Below are 22,622 nucleotides of genomic sequence, written 5' to 3' on the forward strand. Positions count from 1 at the left end.
ATCCCTCCAACACCGGGTCTCAGTAGCAGCAGTGTGTACTAACTGCAAGATACACTGGGGAAATTCAGGAAAGTCCCTCAGACATCGCCTTACAAATCCAGGACCACTCTCATCTAAAAGGACAAGGGCAACAGGTAATTGGGAACAGCACTACCAACAAGTTCCCCTCCAGGCCACTTATCACCCTGGCTTGGAAATATACCGCTATTCCTTTACTGTCATTGTGGCAAAGTGTTGGAATTCCCTCTCTCCTGGCATTGTGGGTCATCCTACAGCATGTGAAAAGCAGCGATTCAAGCAGATCTCCCACTACCAACTTCTGAAAAATGTGTAGCTGGAAAAGCGCAGCAGGCCAGGCAGCATCCAAGGAGCAGGAGAATCGACATTTTGGGCATAAGCCCTTCTTCAGGAATGAGAAGGGAGTGCCAAGCAGCCTAAGATAAACGGTAGACAGGAGAGACTTGGGGGAGGAGCTTTGGAAATGCAATAGGTGGAGGGAGGTTAAGGTAAGAGTGATAGGCCAGAGATGGGGTGCTGGCGGAGAGGTCGTGAAGAAGATTGCAGGTCAAGAAGGCGGGGCTGAGTCCGAGGGTTGGAACTGAGATAAGGTGGGGGAGGGGAAATGAGGAAGCTGGAGAAATCTGCATTCATCCCTTGAGTTTGGAGGGTTCCTAAGCGGAAGACGAGGCGCTCTTCCTCCAGGCGTCGTGTTGCCATGGTCTGGCGATGGAGGAGGCCAAGGAACTACATGTCTTTGGCCGAGTGGGGGGTGGGTTAAAGTGTTCAGCCACGGGGCGGTTAAGTTGGTTGGTGCGGGTGTCCCAGAGGTGTTCTCTGAAACATTCCGCAAGTAGGTGGCCTGTCTCCCCAATATAGAGGAGGTCAAATCAGTTGAAGCGGATGCAGTAAATGATGTGTGTGGAGGTGCAGGTGAATTTGTGACTGATATGGAAGGATCCCTTGGTGCCTTGGAGGGAAGTAAGTGGCGAGGTGTGGGCGCAAGATTTGTATTACTTGCGGTTGTAGGGGACGGTGCCATAATTGGAGGTTGGGTTTGTGGAGGGTGTGGACTGGACGAGGGAGTCACGGAGGGAGTGGCCTTTCCAGAACACTGATAGGGGAGTGCAGTGAAATTTATCCTTGGTAGTGGTGTCTCTTTGGAGGTGGCAGAAATGATGAAGGATGATACAATGTATCTGGAGGTTGTTGGGGTGGTACGTGAGGACCAGTGGGTTTCTGTCTTGGTGGTGATTGGAGGGATGGGGAAATTCATCCTTTATTTTTGCTGGTGAAATGGTTTTCGAAATAGAACCCGACAGAGTGGAAACATGTTCTTTGACACAACAAGTCCTCACCGAACCTGTGAAGAGTCGTCTCCCCAGACACATTCCCCTGCCCTCTATTTGCTCCTGACTCATCCACCACACTAGTACATTACTATGGCCCATTAAGTATGGCCAATTGACCGAACCTGCTCATTCTTGGACTGTAGGAGCAAATCCGCGCCGACACGGGGAAAATATGTAAACTCCACGCAGATAGTTGCCGGAGGCTGGTTTGAACCTGTATACCTGGCGCTGTGTGGAAGCAAGGCTGACCACTGAGCTACCATGCCATCCCCAAATGATGGGGCGAGGGAGGATAGTTTTGTGTTGCTTTGTCCTTTGTTCAACTTTATTCACAATAAAGTGACATGTTCTGGTTCCATATCTGATGCCAGGACTTTTATCTCGAATAATGTGAAAGAGCCGAGCAGTTGACAGAACGCAGCAGAAGTTTTTTTTTGTGTGTGTCCTAATCGGCAGTGGCTAAATTGAAATAAGCTGCGACACCAGAAGCAGGAAACCATTTGCCGTGAGCGTTGAATTCGAGATTTGTTTTATTGAAATCAAAGTCAACCATCTGCCTGGGCGGGATTCAAAAACACCAGATCAATTTACTCATTTTCTGGATTCATAATGTTTTAATAATATTGAAAATTGCATTAATTAAAATACATTATGCATTAATAGTCGAAACATTAGACCTGAAGAGCCAATCACAATCGCCTTCATTATCAATGAGCAGACAATCTTAGATTTTTATAAATTCGCTCGTGCATTGCGGGCATTGCTAATCTAATAGAGAGACAGTGAGAGTGAGAAAGAGAAAGAAAGAAAGAGAACGAGAGAGAAATGTGCCAAAAAAGATATAAACGATGGAACGCTGGAGAACGATCATTCCTTGGGTCAGCAAACAGGGTGTGAGAGAGATTTAGAATGGATTGTTTTGTTGATAATATAATTGGAAGTTTTCCAATGAAAGGGAGGTCGAAAATTGTCCTGTCCTCTTCCTTCATAAGGATCCTTGTCAATTACATTCATGGCTGAATGCTTACAACAAATGAAACTTCACATTCGGATCTCGACAGTGGGTGGAAGCAGAGCGATGGAAAATGCTTCCGTGTGAGGCAACAAGAATACGGTAAGGGGATCAGAGAGCCAGGCGCGAGGAGAAATATATCCTACAGGGTAGCTGCCGCTGAAACCTCAGAATCACCTCCTTCACTAACCGTGCATTCCTGTTCATTCACTGGATGTGGGCGTCGTTCACTGATTCAGCATTTATCTCTTGTCGCCACGTGCACTGGTTGAGAAGGTTGGCTGGAGGAAATATATGCAGTTGAGCTACTTCTTGAATTGCTGCAGTCGGACCCACAATTAAACACCAGGGAGGAGAAAAACAAAATTTTGAGCCAGTGCCACTGAAGGAATGACGAATATAATTCCAAGTCAGGAGTGAGTGCCTTGGAGCAGAATTTGCTGGAGAGTGGTGCCTCCATATGTCTGTCCCTCTTCTCCTTCCACATTTAAGTGACTGTGCGGTTGAAAGGTGCTGTCTATTCTCTCTCCGGTCGTGCTTCAGCGACGTGTTACAAGTGTCATTAGTATTGACAGGAAACTGTGATTCTACGAAGTTAACTGTCCTTGGATGGTAACGGTCTGTCTGCCATTTCTGATCATTGCCCTCCTGATTCCAGACACACCCCCACGCCTCGCCCCACCACATAATAATATGGTGCATGCCATTCAAATCTGAAATTCGACACATGACACAGGATGTGAATCATGCAGTGAGAGGCTTTCTTCACGTTTCGAAAAGCGAGGTGCTCTCCTTTGGGTGAGTTGGCTGTAGTTCTGAGACGGGGGTGCGGCTCAACATTCGCTTACTAATGTGTTTAAGCACAAATTCTGTCACTTCCATGCGAAGGAACACAATCAAGAAGGGCCCAAATTACTGTTAGAATGGAAGTTTGTCAGCTGCTTTAAAGTGTGCATGGCAGACAGAGATCTAATTTATACATTTTGCAACAACAGGACCATCAGCAGTTTTTATTAAAACAAATGCATATTTTTAGAATATTGAGCCAAACAATTTTAATCAGGCCATTAGAGAACAAAAAATCATTAAAATTAAATCTGATAGATTTGATAAGCAAGGACCAATCTGATCAAAAAATGTCTTCCAGAAGATGAGGATACTTGGAAAATCGTGAGAGAACCAATTGCCCTCTGCAAAGAGATGTTAGCTCTCAGCTCTATTAGAAACCACCAGCGCTTTATTATGGCGACGTGAGACACTATCTGACGTTGCGACAGAAAAATCCACGGAGAAATGATCCGTGAGCGAAGGATCTACAGAGAAAGCCTTCCTGACAGAAAGATCAGCGGAGAAGACGCCGAAAGATCCAGAAGACTCAAAATTAGCTGTAATTTCGACAAGCTGAATACCACTGTTTTACTACACAAATTGAACTTGTATTTGTTGAAGCAGCATAATATTAGATGTTTGCATTATTCATTAATAGTTACAACCTAGAGGGGTATTATTCACTGTGTTAAAATTCAGTTAATTTGTTCATTGTTAGAGTTATTTAGAGAAAACATCACTAGCGAACTTTGAAGTGAGTGTCAGTTATTTTACTTAAGTACACAAATTTACTGCAAAAAAAGAATTACACTGCTTCTTACAAATTACAGGGTGAAATGCTCCCCTTTGGGTGATTCCGATATAGGTCACGTTGGGAAGCGTCAACCTAGCTTTACAACAATTGCAAAGACAACTTTTGCCTCTTTGATTGATGAGAAAACTGTAAATATAGAACACAGGACAACACCAGGGTGGGGAGGCAGAAGGTGGCGCAGATCAATCAGTTACTTGTGATTATCGTTTGATCACGAGGAGGTCATTGGTTGACATCATTGCCATGGGCTTGTTTTAAAATAGACCATTTGTAATTTTTCATTCAATGAAAAGGAAAACAACACAAATCATTTCAGATGTGGATTGCGCACACATGGAGAATTCCTGCAATATTTCATCAAATTAATAATGACTGAATGCTTGACTCGTGGAATGATCTCCACATTCGCAGTTCCAGACAACAAGTTCTTGATATTGTCTGTAAATAATCGCACATACATGCAAACAGGCAAATACACACATAATCACAAACAACCAAATTGACACACAGAGTAAAACGCACTTTCACACTCACTTGCACAAATGTACCTAAACACAAAGAGAAATAATCTATAAGAATACAACTGTGACCCAGTGCGAGGTAATTCTTATTTTGTCACAAGATTCATCTGCTGGATTTTCTCTCGCGTTGCAATTGTGATTGTATGGGAAGGCTCATACTTGAACACTCATTGTTGTAAAACGTTTATGTTGTCTATTGTAAAGCAACATTCCCATAGGTACAATGTCTTAGTTTCAGAAAACTAAAATATGGTAACTCTGCAGTACTCAATGTGTAAACTGTCTGCAGTCTGCTAAATCTATAGTGTGGGGTAACAGATTTAGATAGGCAATACTGTGGAAACTTTCTACTCTCTAAAATGATACATAGTTTACAGGATGGACGTTGTGTTTAGCAGGGAGGCGATGGTCTATTGTTATTATCACTGGAATATTAACCATCAGACCCACATAATTTCCTGCGGAGTTCTAATCCTGACCAGAATAAATGGTGAAAATTGAGTTCAATAAAATATCTGGAACACAGAGTCCCTTGATGAATATGATCGATTGTCGCAAAAACCGAACTGGTTCACGAATGCCCTTCAGGGAAGGAAACTGTCATCCTCACCAGGTCTGGCCTACATGTAACTCCGGGCCACAGCGATGCGGTTGGCTCTTACCTGCCCTCTGGGCAATTCGTATTGGGCGTTAAATGCTACCTGACCAGCGATGCCCTCATCCTGTGAATGAATTAGGGACGAAACCACAATGAGATGCTGAAATATTTCTAGTCATTTCCTGGTGAATTTCAGCCTTTGTTAGAACATAGCACATAGAAAAGTACAGCACAGAACACGCAGATACATCTACGAGGGTTAATCCTCATGTAAAACAAAATAACCTGACCCCCACACCAAACAACGCACTGCCTTCCATCTGCGTGCGCTTAATTGTCTCTTATGACGATGCTTCCAACTCAACTGCTGGCAAAGCATTTCATGAATTCACAAATCTGCGTAAAAAATATCTTTGACGTCTCCTCTATACCTTCATCCTAATACCTTCCTCCTAATATCTCAAAACTATGATCCCTGGTCCCAGTCAATTCAGCCTTGGTGGAAAATTGTCTGGCTCTACCAATACCTCTCATTACCTTGTACACCTCGATCAGCTCACCACTCTTCCTCCTTCTCTACAGAGAAAAAATTCGTAGCTCTGTCAACCTCGATTCATAAAACATACCCTCCAGTCCAGGAAGCATACTGGTAAACCGCCTTTGCACCCTCTCCACAGCGTCTGTTTCTTTCCCATAGTGGGGCGACGAGAACTGAACCCAATTTTCCAAGTGCGGCCTCACCAGGGACGTGTACAAATGCAGCAAAATCTTGCAGCTCTTAAACTAGATTCCCCTGTTAATGAAATCCAAAACTCCATATGCTTTCTTAACAAACCATTTGGATGGCAACTTTGAGGGATCTATGTACTTGAACACCAATATCCCTCCGTTCCTTCACGCTGTCAAGAATCATGTCTTTAATCCTATATTCAGCATTCAAGTTCGATCATCCAAAATGCACCACTTCGCATTTATACAGATCCATCCGCCTTTTCTCAGCACAGCTGTTCATTTTGTCTATGTCACTCTGCAGCTTGCAATAGGCCTCATTAATATCAACGGCATATCCAACCTTTGTGTTGTTTACAAATTTACTAACCCACCTCTCAGTCTCCTCGTTCAGATCATTTACAAAAGCTACAGAGGCACAAGAACAGAGCCCTGCGGGACAGCACACAACAATGACTTCCCAGTAGTAGAATCCTTTCCATCTACAAAATCTCTCTGCTTTCTGCCAGCCAAACAATCTTGAATCCAGATAGCGAAATCTCCCTGTATCAAATATCTCTTGACTTTATGAATGAAATACCTTGGGGAACCTTATCAGATGCTTTGTTGACCTCCCCATACACCACATGTACTGCTCGACCTTTGTCGATCTGTCTTGTCACCTCCAGCGATTGCGTTGAGTCTTGTGGCATTTGAGATTCGTTTTCGAGACATCTTTTCAAACAAACAATTAGATTACATTGACTACGGTATGGAAATGGGCCCATCAAGTCAACACTGACCCTTCAAAGTTGATCCAAACCCATATCCGTTCCCCTGTCCTATATATACTTCTGACTAATGCACCTAACACTATGGGCAATTTAGCAACGCCAATTCATCTGCACATCTTTGGACTGTGGGAGAAAACTGGGGCACCCGGAGGAAACCCACGCAGTCACAGGGAGAATGTGCAAATTCTGCACAGACAGATGCCCAATACAGGAATCGAATCCAGGACCCTGGCGCTGTGAGGCAACAGTGCTAACCTTTCATCATCCATGCCATGTCCTAAATGATTCGAGATTGTTCCTCATCACATCCGTGTATAGTCTTTCCTTCAAATCTGTCTCGCTCCAGACTTTTCGCCACCTAATGCATTTATGAGGAGCGATCAGTCTACAAATCATTCTCACCCATTGATTTATTCTTCAAAAAACCCTGCAACTTGCAAGTTACTGATAGACTGGTATATTTCACAGAATCCTTGCAAATTGCATGCAATCCTTACATGTGTGCAAACATGTCTTTCAGCCCAACGGGTCTACATCATTCTTCTGAAGAGTAACCCACTCAGAACCATTCCCCTCCTCCTGATCCTACATTTACACCGACTAATGCACTCAATCTACACATTTCTGAATACTATGGGGCAATTAACCATCTCCAATTCACCTAATTTGCACATCTTTGGATTGTGGAAGGAAACGGGAGCACCCGGAGAAAACCCATGCAATCACGGGAAGAATGTGCACACTCAACACAGACAGCTGCTCGCGGCTCAATCCAACCCAGTTCTCTCGTCCTGTGAGATAGCAGCGCTAAACTCTGAGCTATCCTGTCTAAAGTGGTATCAAGCAAGATTCTACAGAATTAATCGAAGAGTTCTGCGTGCTTACCCCACATTTCATAGAACTAGCAAGTACTAAACTAACTATAAAAAAGGCAATATTTTGATCAGAGTTAAGATTTGGTTCAGTTTGTTGTGGTAATCCGTCTTCTCCCAGATCACATCACTTTATCTGTAGCATTGATTCTGAGCACACCCCAAAATCAAATATTTCTTCGAAGCAACTGTGATTTTTGACCCTGCTCCAGTGCTTTGGCACCAATAACTGTCCACGAGAGCCATTGCGTTGTTGACAACATTGGTAGATGATTGGATGCAATTTGAATGACTTGTCTCCCCTACTAAATAAGTAACAGCAGTCACTGATCATTTTATGTCCAGCCAAAAATCTCAGACGTCCAGAGTGTTTAGAAGGTGACGTCAGTTAGTTTTATTAATTTTGTAAACTTTCAAACTCGACCTATACCTGACTGGGCAACTTAGCGTTGTCTATGTGTTCAGAAACCAAATCATAGGCACTGAAATTAGACCTTTTTTTTTACTTATTCGCATTCTCCTGACACCTTCCATGAGACTGCTGCAAATGCATCACTGGCTCTGCCTACCAATGGCATCGAAACAAAATGAAACAGATTTTAGACTTCACTTTAAAATGTCACTTAAAGGTGTAGGACACCAAATCCTCTAGTCGTTTTGCAAACTGATGGGAATTGACTTCAGTTAAATCTGTTCAAATCGGCCCAGGTCCATCCAAATCCGTCCAAGTCCTGGACACGTGCTCAATATGTAATATAGCGGAGATTGTCCCCCATGAGACAACCAAAATCGAAGCATCCAAAGAAGAGCACCCTGCCCTATAACCTGTGAAAAGTATCCAAAAGGTGATGAAAGCAAACTTTCAGCAAGTATTAAGTAAAATGAATTACTGACACTTACTCTAAACTGCCAATTTATTTAACTCTACTGTGAGAAACAAAGCCCACTCATTTCAATAATTTCAGTCCGAGACAAGATCTGAATCAGTAGTGTCATTTATTTTACACTTGCAAGTGGGTGTGATGTCCACTGCCTATAAGGTAGAGGACATACACACACCAAGTTCAATTCATACATAATATTTATATGATTTGATGTCTTTTGTTTTACATTGCTCCTCCCCTGTCCACTTCCCTAAGACCGGCCCCCATTACCCCTGTTTACCTCTTGCCTTATCCGGCCTTGTCTGTGATAAAATGCTTATTTCTGGTCTCACAAGGCTGTTTGACCTCATCCTGCTATAGGTCATTGTTAGGCATATCCTTTCTTCATCATTATCGACCCCCTTCATCTGTGCCTTTCCCGAGGCCATTCTGATCCCTATGTCCCTTTTAATTGGGGTTTGTTCCTGTGTTTTTCTAAAAGTGGGAAGCAGATGTTTATACCTACGGTTTGTACAGGCGTATCTAGCTTATCTTCATCCTCTCACAACATCTTATCTATTTGCCCATCGTGCCTACCATTGTTCATTGGCATCTCATTCTGACATACAATTTTAGCTAATACAAAAACAATAATGGGCGGCACGGTGGCACAGTGGTTAGCACTGCTGCCTCGCAGCGCCGGAGACGCGGGTTCAATTCCCGCCTCAGGCGACTGACTGTGTGGAGTTTGCACGTTCTCCCCGTGTCTGCGTGGGTTTCCTCCGGGTGCTCCGGTTTCCTCCCACACTCCAAAGATGTGCAGGTCAGGTGAATTGGCCATGCTAAATTGTCCGTAGTGTTAGGTAAGGGGTAGATGTAGATGTAGGGGTATGGGTGGGTTATGCTTCGGCGGGGCGGTGTGGACTTGTTGGGCCGAAGGGCCTGTTTCCACACTGTAAGTAATCTAATCTAATCTAAATAAAAAAATTCCTCTACATCGTTTCCATTCTTGTTGACACAGCTCTTGGCTAAAACAATTACACACTGGTGTGAGCTCATTTCCTTTGTAAAATGGAATTGCAGATGTAACATTAATTTACCTATATCCCACAATTCCCCCTCTTTCTTTTAATTACCATTTGTTATCTTCTGCAAATATTTTGTTTTTAAGCATCGCCCCCGAAATTCGCAAGCATCATCCCGGAGATTTCATCCATCTTGGTCTCACTCATCTCCTCATTATTTAGTCGATAAAGTCCATCAGCCTGATTCCCGTTTAGGGGCATCTGTTTCATTAAGGCTGTTTCAATCAGCCTTTGGGTGAGTCCTCGTATACAGGGTATGATTCAGCAGCCAATGGCGACTAATACCCCGACTACTACTATCAGGGAAGTAAGGATATAAACCACCACCCCCTTCCATTTTCCAAACCATGATTCAAGCCATCCTGTGAGAGATGTATCCACTCCTGAATTCTCAGCCAGTTCCTCTGCTAAGGTAGTCAATCCCCTTAAGGCCCGAGTAATTGAACCATCAGGTGCAGTGTTATTAGGAATAAAGGTACAACAGCTTCCTCCTAACATCAAACACACACACCCTTTTTCTGCTAAAATCATATCAAGGGCTATCCTGTTTTCCCATGCCATTCTACTTGTCGCGTCAAACTGTTCTGATATTCCTTTAACCGCATCTCTTGTATAATTTATAAATCGCTGTTGATTATAGAAAATGTAATTTATCCAATCTACATTTTTATTAATTGTTACCCACCAAAAGAGAGCTGACTCAAAACCTGCTGCAATCTGGTTACGAGCCTTACATTCATCCGGTACTCCCCTAGGGGCTCCTATTAATCAAGATAAATCCTGTCATCGAAAGAAGTGTCGAACAGTAATCTGTTACCCCTTCCCTTTTTCCCTCCGATCTTTTCCTTCTCAAATGCCAGGGTAAATGGAATTGCCAATTGTACAATTGCACATATCCCTCTCCAATCTGGAGGTAGCGTGGGTCTCAATATTTTGCCTGCACAGTACCACCACAGATCCGCTCGGGGAACCTTTAATGCTGAGTAGTTCCCTCCCTTCTCCGTTTCGGTGACATTCTTAACCTCTGTACATAGTTTCAGCTCCCCCAAATCTTTCGACCGACTTGTACCTCGTCTACGCACACACGAGGTGTGATTTCCAACTGCGGCAGAAAACAGGGGGGGAACTTTTACATCTTTCTTCTCCAAGGGAGGGAACATCTGAGATAGGGAGGTACAATTCCTATCATTCCATGCAGTCTCATCCTGATACAGTGCTATCATACATTTCATGCCCTTCCTGTCTCGCTTCCACCCGAGCGGAAAGGGAACCACCTGGGCCACTGGCCGACCGGAGGCACATGCATAGCAATTGCTTTTGTTCAGACTTTTTACAGTATACTTTACCCATTCAACCCAGGCATTTGCATCCCCGTACCCAGTTTCTATTTCAATGGTCTGTTTCAAGTCCTTTACCTCTATAATTTTTACAACTTTAGGATCATCAGGAGGGGTGAAAGATGGTATCTTATTACCCAGTCGTTCTACCCGTTTTCCCTGTCCAACACTAATTCGGAAACAACAGCACAAGAAATCCTTCCCATTTGCTTTCATTTCTATCCCAAATGTTTCATTTAATTGTATCTCATAGGTGGCCCCACCCAGGATTGTTTCGTGCCAGGTGGTTTTCCTTATTGTTAGGTATATTGGGTTACACTTTTTATCAGTGCAATCGCGAGCTGGTCGGAAGGGGGCCCGGTGTACTGTGACAAGACCATTATACCAAGTACCGTCCCCAAGGCCATCCCCATAGGACTTAAGATGTATCTCAGAGCTGCGCTTCTGTCTCTGATTATCTACGTCCCCACAATTTACTAAGCTACATACATCAGCGTCTATTACTTGCGGGTTATCGGATTCAGGAACCGTTAATAATACATATGAAAATGATATTTGACGAAACCCAACACTAAGAGAGCTAACATCATAGCTCTAAGCATTCCCAGTATTCTAAACATCATGCTGAAGCACAAAAAGACAATATACAATCTTACAGTAATAATCCCCCGCTCGCGTCGCCACTGTATAATTCGTTACTCAAAGTCTCTTTCGTCTGAGTTCCAGCGGATCTTGCGTTGATTCGGCTGTCCAGACTTCTTCCTCCACGGGAGGGTCCACTGGCCCTTTGATCTGCGTGTAATGAGTCCAGCCTTTCTCCGCTGTCCTTATTGCCGTTTCGGTAGTGAAAAGAGCCTGGTACGGCCCTTCCCAGTCCGGCTGTAATTTAGTCTCTGTCCATGATTTTACTAAGATCCAATCGCCCGGCTGGATGGAATGAACGGTGAATTCAAGGGGTGAAGTCTGTGCCAATAAACCCTGTTTCCTTAGGAAAGACAAAGAGGAGGACAAACCCTGTATGTACTTCTTTAAAAACAAATCATTAGTTTCGGGAATTGGCAATTCTCCATTCGTTCCCAAGTAAGGTAATCCAAATAAGATTTCATAGGGGGATAGTCCCAAATCTTTCCTTGGGGCTGTTCGTACTCGCAAGAGAGCTATAGGTCAACATTTGGTCCAAGGGAGTCTGGTTTCTATTATCAATTTAGAGAGCTGTCGTTTGAGTGTTTGGTTCATTCTCTCAACCCTTCCCGATGATGGCGGGTGCCACGGAGTATGGAACTCCCAGGAAATTCCCAACCCTTTCATTACCCCCTGTAACACTTTAGAAGTAAAGTGAGTTCCTTGATCGGAATCAATATGGTTCACGAGCCCATATCGGGGAATTATGTGCTCCAATATTGTTTTAGACACTCCACTTGCAGTGGTGGTAGCTAGGGGGTATGCCTCAACCCAACTGGATAAATGATCTACTATGACCAACATTTGTTTTAGTCTGCCTACCCTGGGGAGTTCAGTATAATCTATTTGTGTACTCTGGAAAAATCTCAATCCTGGGTCTCTTCCTCCCGGGGTCTGTTTTCTCAAGACTTTCCTATTTACCTTTTTGCATATGATACATCCCTCACATATTTGTTTAGCAATTGGATATGTTCCTTTACATCCATATTCCCTAAGAACTAAATCACACATTGCTTGTCCTCCCCAATGGCTGCCTTGGTGTAGGACAGCCATAATCTCTCGCATCATCATTTTGTTTAACATTTCCCTTCCATCAGGTAACCTCCAATGCCCGTCTGCTGTTTTACAGCCCCTAAATCCCTCAATTCATTTTCTTCGCTTTCAGTAAATATAGGAGCTTCCCGAGGACCTGGGACAGTAGGTATTAGGGAATGAATCACCACTTCTTGTGGGTTCAGGTCTGCCTCCTTAGCCACTTCATCGGCTAATCTATTTCCCCTAACTTCTAGTGCATTTCCTTTCTGATGACCATTTACATGCACTACTGTTATTTCTCGGGGAAGTAATAGGGACTCCAAGACCCGTTTAATCAATTCTTCATGTACTAATTCTTTCCCTCGGCTGTTGATCAGCCCTCGTTCCTGCCACATCTTACCGAAAGTGTGCACAACACCAAATGCATATTTAGAGTCAGTGTATACTGTTCCCTCTTTATTCTCTAATGCCCTAAGGGCTCTTTCCAATGCATAGAGTTCACAAGTCTGAGCTGACCACCCATTTGGCAACTGTCCTGCCTCCACCACACTACTGTTTGTCCCGTCTACGACTGCATACCCATTATATCTTTTCCCTTCATTCACCCGGGATGATCCATCTATAAAAAGTCTAGCCGCTGCATGAAGTGGAACATCTCTGAGGTCCATGCGGACCTTAGTCTGGTATTCTATAATGTCAAGGCAATCGTGCCATGGATTCTGAGGAGAGTCTCCTTCCCTTTTCCAAAGAAAGGCAGCTGGATTTAAACAATTGTCAGTGACCAACACTAGATCATCCTTTTCTATTAATATTGCCTCATATTTCAGAATCCGCGAGTCTGTCAACCATCGCCCAGCTTTTTGGTTTAGGATTGTTCTCACTTGGTGTGGAGTGCTTACTATTAGGGCTCCCCCAAATGTAAGCTTTCTGCTTTCCTCCACCAACAGTGCAGTGGCAGCCACAGCCTGCACACACTCAGGCCACCCCCGGGATACTGGATCCAGTAGCTTCGAAAGATATGCTACTGGTTGTCTCATTCCTCCCCACCTCAGGGTCAATACTCCCAAAGCCACTCCCTTATCCACGGTAGCAAAGAGGTGGAAAGGTTTATCTAGAGAAGGTAAGGCTAACACGGGGGCATGGATCAGATCTCTTTTGAGTTTCTCAACTAGTTCTTTTTCCTCATCATCCCAACTTAGACATTTTGGTTCCCCCTCTAATAGTTTGAGATATAATTTCTTAGTCTTCTGTGCATAGGAATCAATCCACAATGTGCAATAACCCGTTAGACCTAAAAAATTGCGTAACTCCCTTTTAGTGCTGGGCAGTGGCATCCCCACTATTCCCTCTATCCGTTCCGGGCTTATCTTTCGCTTTCTCTCACTAAATAAATGTTCCAAGTATTTCACTTCTTGCTCCACATATTGTAGTTTGTTTTTAGATACCCGCAGTCCTTGCTGGCCCAGGAAATTCAATAATATGTTAGTGGCTTCTACTACTCTTTCTCTTCTTTTTCCTGTTACTAAGAGGTCGTCTACATACTGCAACAGGGTAGTCACCTTGGGGCTGCTAAATTTCTCCAATATTTGTTCTAACATCTGTCCAAATAAATTCGGGGATTCCGTAAACCCCTGGGGAAGCACAGTCCACCGGTATTGCTGTTTTCGTCCTGTATTAGGGTCTTCCCACTCAAAGGCAAACAAATTCCTACTTTCCGCTGCCAAGGGACAGGCCCAAAAGGCTTCCTTTAAATCTATCGCACTAAACCATTTGTGGTCATGAGGGATCTTACTTAATAAGGTATAGGGGTTTGGCACCACTGGGTGCTTGATCTGTACTATTCGATTTAATGTTCTCAAATCCTGCACTAATCGGTAAGTTCCATCGGATTTCCGCACTGGTAGTATTGGGGTATTATAAGGAGACATACATGGCTCCAACAGTCCATCTCTAATCAATCCTCCAATTACTGGCTGCAGTCCTCGTTTACCTTCTATGGAAATGGGATATTGTCACTCACAGACAACGTCCCCTTTCCTTTTTAAATTTATTTCAAGTGGAGGGATCTGTAATTTTCCACGATTCCTTTCTCTAGCCCATACAATAGGGTCTATCTCTCTCTCCATATCCTCTGTCAACATTGCCATTTGGACAACTAATTCTTTTTCCTGAATTCCAATCTCCAGTCCTAAGAGGATAATTAAATCTCTCCCTAGTAAGTTACTTCCTATATCAGGGATATACAACAATTCCCCTGTGACCCTATCCTTAGGACCTTCTATCATCATAGGTTCAAATACTGGAACAGTAAATCCCTCCCCTTTAATCCCTGAAGCAGTAATTGACCGTGTCGACATTTCTACTTTCTTTGGTTTAAAATTCAGCGATGACCGTGCTGTCCCCGTATCTACTAGGAAGACTACCTCTTCCCTATAGGGTCCCACCTTCAGGTTTATCAAGGGTTCCTGGTGGGCCCCCGAGGGCAGGAACACCTGACACCGCTATTCTTCATCAAAATTCATAAGCGGAATTGCCCTCTCTTCCCTTTTCAGAGCCGGACATTTCCGCTTAAAGTGCCCTATCTTTTCACAATAATAGCATGCTGCCTGTGGAGTCCTCCAGCTCTGCCCCTGTCACTCGAACCCTCTATCAAATACTCCCCCTTGTCCTCTCCCTTTCCCCCTTCCTCTCTGTCCGACCTGCTGCCACCCGCCGCTCCGGTTGCTCAATATTGGTTCCATTCTTTTCTAAAATACCTCATCAACCGGAGCTACCATCATTTTAACCTTCTGTTTCTGTCTCTCATCCGCTCTCTTTACAAACACTTTCTGTGCCTCTCTTAACAATTCATCTATTGGCTTTTCACTCCACCCTTCTATCTTCTGTATCTTTCTCTGTATGTCTGGCCATACCTTTGTCACAAAATGTACTTTCAAAAGACCCTATGCCACTGGGTCCTCAGGGATCATTCCAGAATATTTCCGCATTGAGTCTCATCTTTCTCCTGTCTAACTTCAAAGGCTTTAGTCAAATTCTGTGACTTCGGAACTGCCTCTCTTATTCCTTTTAGAATCAGGTCTTTCAATTCCCTCATTTCTTTTCTCTGCTCCAGATTTTGATTTTCCCACTGGGGGTCCCTGAGGGGATACTTCACCTCTCCCTGTCCAGCATCCTCATCTCCAATCGGTTGTACCCTGTCTCATATTTTAATGGCTGCTCCCCATATAAATCCCCTTTCTTCCCCAGTAAATAGTATATTCAAAATAGACATTAGCTCAGCCCAGGTATACAGACTGGGCCCCAAATATTGATCAATTTGTTCAGATAGCCCCACCGGATCCTCAACCAAGACCTTCATTTCTTTTTTAAATGTTCTGAGCTCCCCACTGCTGAGGGGGGCACTTACAAACCCAATCTCTTTGTCCCCTATTGGTACCTCCCGAAGGGGATAAGTCGTTACGTTCTTCCATTTTTTTCTTTCCCCCCCACTTACGCTTTGATTTAGATCCTCCGGAGGCATCCTCTACATGTACTGTGGCTGTGCTTTCTTTTACTGAGGATTGAGGGTCAGGAACAACAACATCCACGTCCACTGCCCCTTCATCCTCCTCTCGTGAATCATCTGTTTCCTGTCCCTGTCTGTCTGTCTCGCCTCCTCCCTCATTTTCACCTAACCTGATTTTCTGGTACGGGGTGGGGGTAAACAGCGAAGAGGATCCCAGGGACTAGGTGGGGCAGAGGGGGAATCCTTTGTCTTTACTACCAACATTCCCAAACTGCCCTTCCGATAGGACGCATAGTCCGCCTCCTCTTGACTAAAAGGTTGTATTTTATTCACATACAAACCTAAATACTGACAGACCCAATCCTCGTCCGAATCATACTTTGGCCAGATGGCAGCCGGACGAAGGATTGGGTCTTTGGTCCATACTAAACAACAATATTTAATCATTTTCTTTTTATCTTTTGCCCTTGGACAAGTATTGCTTGTCTATTCCCGCAACATCCTTCCCAACGGACTTTCAGGAGGAATGTTACCAGGGACTTTATCTTCTTCCTGTACTCGGTGACAGCTACTCTGCCTACCCCCTATTTCCCGGGGTCCTCGCTAGTCCCTCAGCGAGTAAATACCCCTTGTCCCGGCCACCAAGGCAATACTTAAAAGTCAGGTTTCTTACCTCGGTCTGTGCACAGTGTTGCCTGGCCCCTTGTCGCCGTATTTTCTGTCGAGCGCCTATCCCTGTCCGATTCAGATGTCCCTCTTGTGGGATTCGTACCAGTCGCCCAAGGGAGAAGACCAAACCAGGACATGAGACCGCTCCTCAATGGGGAACGGGACGCGTCTTCCCAGTGTCCAAGGCCAGTGACTCCCCCCGGTGATGGAAGGAAATCCCGGACAGCCCCTAATTGTGCGAAACAATGCTCACACACTTCCATAATTGCAGTCCGAGACAAAATCTGAATCAGCAGTGTCCTTTATTTTACACTTGCAAGTGGGTGAGATGTCCAGTGTCTATAAGGTAGAGGACATACACACACCAAATTCAATTCATACATAATATTTATATGATTTGATGTCTTTTGTTTTACATTGCTCCTCCCCTGCTTACATCTTCCACTTCCCTAAGACCGGCCCCCAATACCCTCTTTATCTCTTGCCTTATTAGGCCTTGTCTGTGACAAAATGCTTATTTCTGGCCTCACAAGGCTGTTTGACCTCATCCTGCTATAGGTCATTGTTAGGCATATTCTTTCTTCATCATTATCTACCCCCTTCATCTGTGCCTTTCCCGAAGCCGTTCTGATGCCTATGACCCTTTTAATTGGGGTTTGTTCCTGGATTTTTGTAAAAGTGGGAGGCAGATGTTTATACCTACTGTTTGTACAGGCGTATCAAGCTTAACTTCATCCCCCCCAACATCTTATCTATTTGCCAGTAATGTCTACCATTGTTTTGCTGTCACATCTCATTCTGACATACAATTTTAGCTAATACAAAAACAATTACATATTTCCTCCACATCGTTTCCATTCTTGTTGACTCAGCTCTTGCCTAAAACAATTACACACTGGTGTGAGCTCATTTACTTTGTAAAATGGAATTGCAGAAGTAACATTATTTCCCCCACATCCCACAGACCTGTCTTGACACCTCCTCAAAGAACTCAATAAGATTTATGAGGCATTACCTTTCCCTCACGACAGCCTTTAATCACACTATGCTTTGCCAAATATTTATAAACTGAAAATGTGTTGCTGGAAAAGCGCAGCAGGTCAGTCAGCATCCAAACGTCTGCATTTAAAACGATTGACAAAGGGCTCATGCCCGAAACATGGAATCTGCTGCTCCTTGGATGATTAGATTAGATTAGATTACTTACAGTGTGGAAACAGGCCCTTTGGCCCAACAGGTCCACACCGCCACACCGATGCGCAACCCACCCATACCCCTATATCTACCCCTTACGTAACACTACGGGCAATCTAGCATGGCCAATTCACCTGAACTGCACATCTTTAGACTCTGGGACGAAACCGCAGCACCGGGAGGAAACCCACGCAGAAACGGGGAGAACGTGCAAACTCCACACAGTCAGTCGACTGAGTCGGGAATTGAACCCGGGTCTCTGGCGCTGTGAGGCAGCAATGCTCCTCTAACAATCCAAGAAATACTTGATGCAATTAAGCAACTTCAGAGCGGTAAGGCACCGGGCCCAGATGGTTTTCAAGCTGAATTCTATTAAGAATTTGCAGAAATATTGGCTGGTCCACTTATGGACATGTATAACTATGCATATCGTCAGGGCTGTCTCCCGCCTTCGCTGAAAGAGGCAAATGTCTCTCTTATCCTTAAAAAAGGAAAGGATCCAGAAGATTGTACGTCATACAGACCAATATCCTTGCTAAATGTAGATTTTAAACTCCTTTCCAAAACGTTAGCACTGAGAATAGAAAGGGTACTACCACATATCGTAAAGTAGGATCAGACGGGGTTTATTAAGGGCCGTAGATCACCCAATAATATTAGTAGAGTTTTGAATATGATTCAAGCCTGCCAAAAGGGAATGATACCAGGAGTAGTAGTTTTATTAGACGTGGAAAAGGCATTTGATAGGGTTGAATGGACATATTTGTTTTACACATTGGAAAGGTTTGGCGTTGGACAGGTGTTTACCAAATGGGTCTCAACATTTTATAGTGATCCAAAGCAGTTGTGGTTGGCAATGGATTAGGTTTGGATATCTTCAGTGTGGGTAGGGGCTGCCGTCAGGGATGCCTTCTCTCGCCATTTTTATTTACGCTAATAATTGAATCACTATCAGAAGCTGTACAAGCTGATCCTAATATAACGGCTCCGAGGATTGGTACAGGTAAATATAAAATTACCCTTTATGCAGATGATGTTCTTCTATTCCTCAGTAATCCTCGGATGTCCATTCCTCGCCTAAACCAAGTTAAAAATACATTTAGCGCATTCTCAGGCGATAAAATTAATTTTTCAAAATCGGAGGCTATGCCAATGGTTGACCTTGCTATGATACGCCACTTAGTGGACGGATCCCTTTTTCCCTTTCGTTGGTCCCTGGAGGGTTTCTTATATTTATGTATTTTTATTACCCCAGTATTTGGTCAGTTCTACCAGGCCATCTTTGTGCATTTACTGGAAAGGATAAGGCAGGACCTCCAGCGATGGGGAGACCTTCCAATTTCCTGGCTGGGTAGAATAGCACTAATTAAAAGGAATGTCCTACCCCGTATCCTATGCCCTATGAGAATGATTCCGGTGATGCTGCCGAGGATGGCTCTACGTAAATTATATGGCTGGTTGGGTTCCTTTAACTGGAATCATAGACGGCCCCTCATTAAGCTGAAGAAGCTACAGCTTCCACAGACAAGGGGAGGATTGGACTTCCTAGATTTTAGGAAATATCAGTGAAGCTCCCTGTGAAGTTGCATAGCCGATTGGGCCTTGTCTGATCCACAATCAATCTGGTTGGACATCGAGGCCTCTCAAGTAAAATACCCACTTATTAACCTCTTATTTTCAGACAAGAGGAAAATCATTACAGATCACTGTAAAAACCCTATAATACTAAACACAATTAAGGCAAAATGAGAGTAACTCACGTAAAACATCCCCTTTTGCACCGATAGTGGGAGCATGGGGATTCCAACCGGCGTTTATAGATGCCACTCTTAAAGTCTGGAGATCCAGGGGTATCTCATGTCTAGGGGACCTATTTAAGGGTGAGGTCCTGATGTCTTTTGAACAGCTACGTCAGAAATTCGGATTAACAAATGGAGGCCTCTTTTGATACTTCCAAATTCGAGACTATATACAGAAGAAGACTACGTTATTAGATAGTCTTTATAAATCAGATAGAGATTATAGCGTCCTACGACCAGTGGGGGTATCCTCCGTCAGTACTATTTATCATTTACAACATGATGAAGTATCGGGAGATATGGACAATCTGCTTAAAACATGGGATCAGGATTTGGGACTAGAAATATCTATAGAAACGTGAAATGATATTTGGGAAAACGCTAGAATTACTATCTGTAACAGAACCCAGGCTATCCAGCTGAAGATACTTCATAGGGCTCATATAGCATCGGTTCGATTGGCAAAATTTAAGGCAGGCGCATCTCCAATATGTCCCAAATTCAAAACTGAGGTGGGCACTCTTGTACATTGCCTATCGACCTGTCATAAGATCCGTAGATATTCGACTAAAGTAGCAAGTACCATGGCAGAAATTTTAGGAATGGAAATTAAAGTGGACCCTGTATCTCTCCTTTTGGGCTTTTCGAACTTTCCCTCCCTGGATATGCATGGGAAGAGATTATTTTCTATTCTCTCTTTCTGTGCAAGGAAAAATATTTCGGTGAACTGGGTGGCTGAGGGCCCGCTTGGACTTTCAAACTGGCAGAGATTAATTATGGAATGTATTCCCCTTGACTTCCTTACAAATATGTTGCACCAAAAGACCGAATTATTTTATAAAATATGGCAGCCCTTCTTGAATTACATAAATACAGATATTTTGGATATCCTAACAAGGGCTTTTATTTAATTGAGATTACAAACCTGGCTGGTCTGGGGCCCCTTAGGAGATGAATCCCGCATGAATACGGGTTTTATTACATTTGATGTGAACACATTCCGAGCATGTAAGAGACTTACATATGCACTCTGGTTAGTTGTAGGTTAGATTAGTAGACAGTTGAGACTTTTTTTTCTTTTTCGGTATTTTTTTTTTCTTTTGTAAAATTTTGGATGTTATATTTGATATAATTGTATATCAATTTTTGTATTTGAGAGTTTTGTTTATTTTTGTTATCTTGTAAAAATGTTAAATTTCTAATAAAAATATCTTTTAAAAAAACAAGTTCCCTTTCCTTCGTGAAAAGCGAAGCAAAACACTCACTTAGGGTTTCCCCTATCTGCTCAGACTCCAAGCTCAAATTCCCTACTCTATCCCTGATCGGCACGACCATCTCCCTGATCTTTCTCTTATTCCTCACCTATGAGTAAAACGCATTTGGCTTCTCCCTAATCCTTCTTACCAATCGTTTTCCTTGCCACCTCATGGATCTCCTCAGTTCATTTCTGAGATCCTTTCTTGCAAACCTGTCGTCCTCTAAAGCTGTGCTTCCTCCACCTACGTAAGCTGACTTGTTCCTTTCGACGAGAAGTTCCTCTGTTGTCGTCATCCAAGGTTCCTTAATCTTACCCCTTCTCACGTGTCTCAGTGGAACAAATTCGTGCATCACTCGCAACAACTGATCCTTAAATAGTCTCCACATGTCTGCTGTGCCCTTTCTGTGGAACAACTTATCCCAGTCTGTACTTCCGAACTCCTATCTGATAGCGTCATAATTTCCCTTTCGTCAATTAAATGTCTTCCCTTGGTGACATCTCATTTCACTCTCCAAGTTTATGCTAAATGTGAGGCAGTTGTGATCACTATCACCAAAGTGTTCTCCCACGGTGAGATCTGACACCTGCCCTGGCTCGTTGCCAAGCACCAAATCCTAAATGCCCTCTTCCCTTGTAGGTCTATCTACATACTGAGTAAGGAAACACTCCTGAACACATCTGACATGAACGGCTCCATCCAAACCATCTGCACTTACGAGGTTGCAGTCGATATTGGGAAAGTTGAAATCAACTATAACAACAACCCTGCTTCTTCTGCATTTTTCCAGAATCTGCCCGCCTATGAGTTCTTCAATCTCTCTGCTTCAATTAGGTTGTCTGTGGAAACCCTCCATTGCGGTGGCTGTTCCTTTGCTATTCCGAACTTCCACCCATGCTGACTCAGTTAACAGCCCTTCCTCAACAAACTTCGTTTCTGTAGCTGTGATGCATCCTCTCATGCGCAATGATACACCCCCTTCAATTTTTCCATCCTCACTGTTCTTTATATAGTTCTAAACACTTGAACATCAAGCAACCTTTCCTGCCCCCGTGAAAACCACGTCTCCATTTTGGCCATAACATCGTAGGCCCAAGTTCTGATCCACGCTGGAATTTCGTCACTCTTTTTTCGGATACTCATTGCATTAAAGCAGACGTACTTTAACCGATTCCTTCATTTCATCGCGTGAGAAACCGTCCCAAAAGATTCAATAATTCCTGTCACAACCCCTTCTACAACTGACCCCCTCTCAGACATGTGTCTCTGATTCCTAACCGCGTTTCAAACGAAGTTAAAAACTCCCGAATCACACGAGGAAATCTCCCACCCAGGACATTAGCGCCCCTCCAGTTCAGGAGGCGTCGTTAATGTACAGAGCTCACCCACTTAAAAACTGCCCAGCAGTCATTTGCTCCTCTCTCGCACCTCTCGGCAAATGGAAGTCCCGACGTCTGAAGTAAGTGTTTTAAACAGTAGGACTCACGTTCCCAGCATTCTCTTTTATTTCAATTTTCATTTATTCATTCACTCTGTGTAATTTAGTGCAGACAGAATGGAGGCAAGGGCCTGTTCCTATTTCAGGATGTAGGAAATAAAGGATGAGACCGGTGTCCTAACTGCATGGCAACGAACCTGACCAGGTGTCAGATCTCTCGATGGGAGAGCATTTTCGTGATCGTGATCACAACTCCATGACATT

This window comes from Chiloscyllium punctatum, chromosome 51 (assembly GCF_047496795.1).
Source record: "Chiloscyllium punctatum isolate Juve2018m chromosome 51, sChiPun1.3, whole genome shotgun sequence".
Classification (NCBI taxonomy): Eukaryota; Metazoa; Chordata; class Chondrichthyes; order Orectolobiformes; family Hemiscylliidae; genus Chiloscyllium; species Chiloscyllium punctatum.